Below are 8,248 nucleotides of genomic sequence, written 5' to 3'. Positions count from 1 at the left end.
CTTGTATCACTGGTAGGCAACTCCTCTGCCTCTACCGTTTCCCCTACCTCTCTAGTATGGCCTTCCTCCCCTAGTGCTGCCTTCCTTTTCTATTGTCCTTGAGGTTTTTGAACTGTTGCCCTTTTCATTGTTGTTGGCAATTCTTCCCTTGTCAAATGATTGTCCTTTTCCTCTGTTGGTTCCTTGTCCCCTCCTAGCATTCTGCTTCCTTGTGATCTTTTCTTCTTCCTTTAATGCTCTATGGTATGCTTCCTCTATGGTCTTAAGGGAAAGAATACTTGTCTTGTCCAATATCTCCAACCTCAAGCCATTTACATACATTTCTGTCCTTTCTCGGGTGTCTTCACTATAACCAACTCTCCTTGAATGTATCTGGCATTATTTTTATTGTATTTCACTTGTTTACTATTTCAGTGGCTCCATTATTTAACTTGTCTTTGGTCACTTATTCATCCAGTTGCGGCCACGAAGTGACGCAGTTCTCATCCTTGGCACGCGATTGTCTCATGTATGCTTTCTTTCATTGATTTATTGTACACTACGCTTTCCCTATTGGTTTTGATATTCGATGGTCCTTGTGAGCAGGGTCCCTTATTAGTTCGCAGCCTATTGAGGTCTCTTCTCCTGCAATGTGTCGTCCCTTCTTCTGGTCTGCTAAACCCTTACCCTGCTTTCTTCGTTCAGGTGAAATTTGTTTCTTCCCACTATTAACTCTCTGTATGTGGTGGTTGTAGGTGTATGGTGAACGAGCAACTCTGGCTTTGGTTCCTCTTACAAGTTGCTAGACTGGGTAGGGTCTTTCCATGCTTCTCATGCTTGTCATATATTGATACTACTGAGTCTTGATCTCAGGCTTCGACCTCTCTGTCAGTTACTTAGTCCATGTTTTGGTCTTGTAGAATATGGGCAGGTCGCTTAGTTTGCTTGTAACTTGGGGTTTTCAAAGTAAATGTATTTTCAGGGTTTCGAACCCAGGTTTCTCTGTCTACTTGTAATTTGAATTGTCTTAATTTAGTCTATAAATTAATTTTCAAGGACTCCTGTAACTTATCTTTCAAACTATATTTACAATGAAAAGAATGGCATATTAATTCATGTGGTACCTGGTCTTTGATGTTGTCTTCGTGTTGGTAATTCTAGTGATGTTTAATATGAAACCCTCTGCTTGTTTACTTTGTTGTACGCTCATTACTCTTCAGAACTGTAGGTAGTTGTTTGTGAGGCTTATTGTCTCTTTGATGGTTTTCTCTCCATGTGACTGCAGCAACGCTCCCACGCACTCGGTCTCACTGAATCTGATGTTCTCGATGCCTATTAAAAGAGTTCAATCCGCCAATACTTGTTTCTGTTTGGAAATGCAGTCAATTCATCTTAGAACATGAAAGGAATATATCTAGTTGTGAATTGGATTCAGATGATTTCGAAAGTTACTTGTATGTTACTATTACTCTTCTGATATGATGGAAGTCAACCTTTACAATATTTTGTTCTTATGCTTCTGTATGATTTGTTGAACAGTCTTAAAACTGTCAAGAGATACAGGTAGGAGTAACTGTTAATTTCCTATTTTCCTAAATTTTGGAATTAATTTTAAAAAATAGAGTTTTCGTTTTCTTTTTCTCTTCTAAAAAAACACCTTAAAAGAAAAGAAAAAAAAACATAACTTGTTGTTGTGTCCCAACTACTAATAACTAAGAAAATAGAAAAAAACAACTTAGGTACAATGACCTGTGAACCTGTTAACTCGTAAGATAAACACTCCCTCTTTTTCACCCTTGGTTGGGTGCTCCTGCATCAAAAATGGAAATATTTTACACAATCATAGAGAGTATATAAAATGGAAATATTTATAAGAACTCCTAAGAATACTAATATCCTAAGAATCCATATCCATATCCAATGGTGGAATGTCATCAATAGAATCCATATGGGAAGCAATTAAAAAAAAATTTCCATAATCAATCAAATCATTGCAATCCTCCAATGTTGGATACCAAATCTGAGACATCTCCTCATTAGTTGAATTTATCCATATCTATTGGAAAACAGATGCGATTCATCATGTCATATAATAGGAAAGGAACTTCACTGCAAGTGCACATAAGAACCAGAACTTGGACTGTTCAAAACAGAAGATAAACATGACATTTGTTGTTTATATTTGCAGAAATTTCTTCCAACAACCTCCATATAAAACCCCAATCATCTAGTCAATTCTCCATTTAATGAACGATTGACCAAATCGAAAATGATCTAATTCTTCTATTAACCATACAGAAGTGGAGCCATCATTGACAAGGCATATGAACTCATTCATGTATATTGCTAACGACATACACCCTATGTCACTGATTGGGGCAAATGAAAAACCCCACTCATTTTTTATTATGTCAAACCAGTAGATTGTATACTCGTACCGAGACTAATCTTCATACTCCTTGTCGAGATACAGTCAAAATAATTTACTTTTATAAAAGACTACATTCTTAGGCGCGTACCACCAAATGGAACAACACCCCTTTTCCATACCCTATCAATACTACTACAAACATAAAATTTAGACTCTATTTTGTCATACATATGTTTTAGAACAACCCAATCATATTTTTTGTTGCTTAGATTTCCCAATAATAAAAAGAATCCCTAGTCTCTAGTTTGTATTGGACCTATGTTTTTAAATGCTTTTATAAATGGATTCATCACAAAATAGTTGTGTGTTTGGGAGCATTCTGTTGGTAAGGATAAAACCACCATTGGTCCAATAATACACTCTACTCTACTCTGTATCTTGAATCTATGAATCAGAAATGAAATTCAGATACGTGGCCATTCTGATTAATGTATTGAGCAGCAAAAAAATTGTCTTCACTATTGAGGAAAGGAACGAGAAATCCAAATTCATTCATAGAGACATTCTTTCAACGTAAAAAGAAAAAAGGGTTTTGCAAAACATTCTTCCATTTTTTACAAACAGTGCTAAAATTTATCACAACGGATAAAGGGAGCCACTTGAATACAAGTTCAAGAACTTCAAATGGAAGACAACTCCAAATAATAAAGAAATCACCTAACACAAAAAAAAAAATGCATTTGATATCAACAAAACAATTTAATGTTGATTAAAATTAAATGTAACATAAATACATAATTTACCTTACACAATTTTCCATTTTTTTAAGGATAAAAAATGTTAATGGTTGTGTAAGAGTGCAATTTGAACAACTTGGTTTTTTTTCTAGATTCAAGATCACATGGCTACGTGCTTTGTATATTAGTGAATTTATTTAAGTTATATGTTTTGATTATGTATGTAATGGGAATCACCAAAATAATTTCTGGTTGGAATTTGACAAAAAAAAAAAAATGAGTCAATCATAATGAATCCAAAAATATGAAATTAAAATTATATTACTAAATTTCTAAAACAACACATTCATATATATTAATTTTTTTCATATTTAGAATTAATCTAAAATCATTTTACTTATTTATTAATAAAACAATAGATTGTTAATATTGATAATATAATCCTTGTAATGGACTTCATTAATATCACAACTTAAGCATTCTAATGGACTACATTAATATCTACATGATTATGATCATGTGGTATATGGAGGTTAAATTAATAAATATTACGAAGTCTAAATAATAATAAAATGTAATATGTTTTAAGTTTGTTAGATTTTTCAACATAATTTTATATATTTATAACTTTTTTTAATTATTTAAATTTCTTAATATTTATTAAAATAGTATTTCTTATTTAATAATGTAATCTTTAATCATACACTAATCATAATAATTATAATTTAAATGTTCTTAACCATTAAAAAAATTTGTTTCTAAAACAATTAATTCTATATGTCTCCATTGCTTTAAAAAAATAATGATATATAACTTGATCTTAACCTTAAAACTGATTATTTTATTTTTTATTTTTTTTTATAAATATTTTTAATGGGTTGTGTGACACTTAGATGTTTAGGAATTTTGTAACAATGGCGAAGTATTTATTAAATGAGAAATTGTTTAAATTTTAATAATTAATAAATATGTATATCAAAATTATTTATTAAATCGAAATCATTTATTCACATACTTAAATTAGTATAAATTACTCCTAAATGTGAAAACTAAAACATAAAATTAGTCAATTACTCATAATCTAAATAACTCATAGCTAATGATAATTAGTCATAAATCTAAATGAAATTATAAGTTTTGCAATAGTTATTAAAACTATATTTATTAAATTAGAAATTGTTTAAATGACAATAATTAATAAATATATAAATCATAACTATTTATTAATTAAAATAATAATAAAAATGTAATACTTTTTAAGTTTGTGAGAATTTTCAACATAATTTAATCTATTTATAACTTTTTTTAATTATTTGAATTTCTTAATATTAAAATAGTATTTCTCATTTAATAATGTAATTTTTAATCATACAATAACCATAATAATTATAATTTAAATGTTCTTCAAGATTAAGAAAATGTGTTTCTAAAAAAATGAATTCTATATGTCTCCATTGTTTTAAAAAAATAATGATATATAACTTGATGTCAATCTTAAAATTGAATTATTATTTTTATTTAATGTGTTTATAAATATTTTTAATGGGTTGTCTAATAGGTAGATGTCAGTAATTTTCGGTTGGAATTAAATATATTTTTTGTTGACTGAATCTTAATTTTTATTGTTTACTCAAATTTACTTGTAATTCCAAACAATCTTTGCCAAATTTACTTGTGATTAGAAATAATCTTTCACTCAAATTTACTTATAATTTTTAAGTTTTTTTGTTGAATCAAAATTACTTGAAATTCCAAACACTTTTTGCCAAATTATAAACAGTAGAAAATCTAAAAACACAAGAATTTAAACATATACTAAGAAAGAAAAGATTTGTTTTATTGAATTAATCTATTCTTATACATATTTTTATTATATAATGGTTTTTTTATAATTATAATTTATGAAAGAAAAAAAAAGTGTTTAAAGTTTCTCTAAAAAAAATTGAAAAGATTTGTTCTAATGAATTAATCTATTCTTATACATAATTTATTATACAATATTTTTTTTAATTATAATTTACCAAAGAAAAAAATAGGTTACACTAAGATATTTAATATAAGTTTTTATAATATAATTTTATAAAATCCATATCTTATTTTTTCAATATGTATGTAATATAATGAGAAGAGTTTTTTCATTATTCTCTCATATAATTATATTATTCTATTTCTTTCAAAAACAATTGATTAAACAATTCTCAATAACATATTAAATACATTTAATTATTTAAACTAAAGACATATACATTATACAAATTCCCATAGTATTAATAACAACCAATTACATTACCCATATTACACATATACTTCATTGAAATCCCTACAATACTAATGACAACCAATTACATTTAAAACCCATATTTGTTCATTAGTCAATGAAATTTTTATTCATCAATACACATGTAAATATTCATAATTATATATCACACCCATTTTTTGAATCCAACAAAATTTCCTCAATCAAGCAAGGACACACAAATAAGATTTATGACTAATTATCATTAACTATGAGTTATTCAACTTATAAGTAATTTGACTAATTTTATGATTTAGTTTTCACGTTTAGGAGTAATTTATACTAATATAGGTATGTGAATAAACAACTCATAAATGAGATATGTATTTTTGTAGTGAATGATTGTTGTAAACAATATATTCATGAGCATGTGTATAGGAAGGCCAAAGTAGTTGTGAGAATGGATATTGAGAATATAAATGAAAATGATATATTGAAATTGTTTTAAATTAAGTCTTTTAAATACAATGTAGTTTTGACAATTAATATTGAGACCATAAATAAAAACTGTATAGTGTGTTTGTGTTGAATTCACTCCTCTCAAACTTAGTGATGTAAGAGAGCCATGTCCTTATTATGTCTGGTGTTATTAGAGATATAAATGACATGATATTTAATAATAATATTATTTCTAAGAAAGCATAGTAGTAGACACAACATTTTTAAAAAAACTCTCTATAACTAATGATATTATTTCCAACATGGACACATCAAGCCAACACATTAGTAGCCATAAAAACACTACACATTAATTTTTAACCAACTTTAAATAAAATGAAACACATTCATTTTTAACCAACTTTAAATAAAATGAAACACATTCATTTTTAATATTGTCTTTTTCAACTTAAACATAATGTTGGTCTCTTTCATATAAAAAATTTAATAAGCAAACTGAATAATTTTTTTTTTTCAAAAATAAAGACTATATAAGTAAATACCAAAATAAAAATAATCAATTAATAATTTTTAATGGCTTGACTAGTGGAATATTGATATGGAGTTTGACAAAGAATCCATTCTTCTTATGTCTCGAAGTGAATGATCTCTCTTTGGTAAAAAATTGAAGGAGGTAATAATATAGTATATAAAAATGTGAAAAGTGACTATCCATAATGACAATAATGACAATGTTGTTAGGGAGGAATCTAAATATAAAATAAAGTATTGGAAAATAGCTTTTTATGCATTACATGAAATATACAATGATTCATCTTGTAATGATTTATGGCCTTGGAAAAGGAGAATTGTTGATGGCTATTTTTATGGGCTTGATGTGATATCTAGTGTTATAGTGAATGGAAATGAGAATTTTATAGAGTGACATAGGAGCTCATATATGTTGGATCTAATTCCAACAAGTTAATAAAAATATATTGATCTTGTATGAGAGAAAAATGACTTGAACTAAAGGGCCACCTCACAAATCTTCTAAGTTAATGCAAGTTAGTGTCCTCATATAAATATTACTCTAACATTTTCCAAGCTGATGAAAGTGAGTGTCCTCATAAAAAGACTATCTTAGAGTTTTTTCAAGAGGGTTAAAGTGAGTGTCCTCATATAAATGTTGATTAGTGGAAGTGTATTTCTTAGAAATGTAATGGAAAGGTATTATAACAAAATTTGGCACCAAGTTTTGATAACATGGAGTTTTGATCTTTCCCAATTAATATTATAGTGAAGGAAGTATATTGCAAGAAGCTTATGATAAATAAATGTGTGTAGAAGTTGCACTAGTTAAATCAATAGCTTAAGATTAGGTAGAGATGATTTATCAAATGTAATTTTGAACTTTGTTTTGAGTGTTTTTTGCATATCAATATTGTCTTTATATTCATATTACTTTATGAATAACTTTATATTATTTGTAAATATATTTAAATTTTGACTCAAATTTATGAAATCAAATAACAATATTTTATACAAATTACTTGATTAGGTATTTAGTTTTTCAATACTTTGGTTTAAATGGATTTATTTAATCACTCTATTAGATCTGGATAATCTAATTACATAATGGAGTTATATTTTAGATTTAAGGTATTAAAAATATATAATATTATTGAAATATTTGGAGTATTAAAATTATATAATAGTATTAAGAGTAAAAGAAAAAAGTTCACTTTCCATTAAACTTAATTTTTCTCTATAAAATATTTAGATAAAAAATTTCATAAAAACAAATTTCTACATATATTAAATAATTAAAATACATTTACAGTTACAGATAATTTAAATATATTACTTTAAATTTATATAAATAAAAATGTCTAATAAAAACAAATCAGATTTTAAGAATTTTTTCCAATTAAAATCCAAAAAATTAAAAACAAATTGCCCTACATGAATACTTTTGAAAAGTTCTATGTGACCTGCTAATTTCTTTCCTGAAAGATGATTATTGTGTAGCTGAATACGTGAAATTAACTTAGCGTTGAACAAACCATAGTCCCAGGGAAACTATTAGCACTGAACAAAGCATAAGATTGAAGAGCAAAAGAGCGAACCATAGGCGAGGGAAACTATTACCACTGAACAAAAGAGCTGCCCTGGAGTTTCCAGGGAGGATTAATACTACCCAGATCAAGAAGACTATCGGATTGAAGAGCAAAAGAGCTACCGTGGAGTTTCCAGGGAGGATTAATACTACCGATATTAAGAAGAATATGGTGACAGAGGCCATTGACAACAAGAAATAACATGATAATCTTGCGGTTTCCAATCTATTTTCTCTGCAGAGTTTGATGGCATTTGATTGTTCATAGGGCCTACCTCTCGTACAGTTTGGCATAGGCGACAATCTCTGGGCAAGGTATAACACGATAAGGAATGGCCCTTCTCATGTCAGCCCCGTCGTTTCTTGTG

This window comes from Pinus tabuliformis, chromosome 1_1, assembly GCF_031772625.1.
Source record: "Pinus tabuliformis cultivar Carrire ecotype Pingquan chromosome 1_1, CPIR1, whole genome shotgun sequence".
Taxonomy (NCBI): domain Eukaryota; kingdom Viridiplantae; phylum Streptophyta; class Pinopsida; order Pinales; family Pinaceae; genus Pinus; species Pinus tabuliformis.
This window is presented reverse-complemented; position numbering follows the sequence as displayed.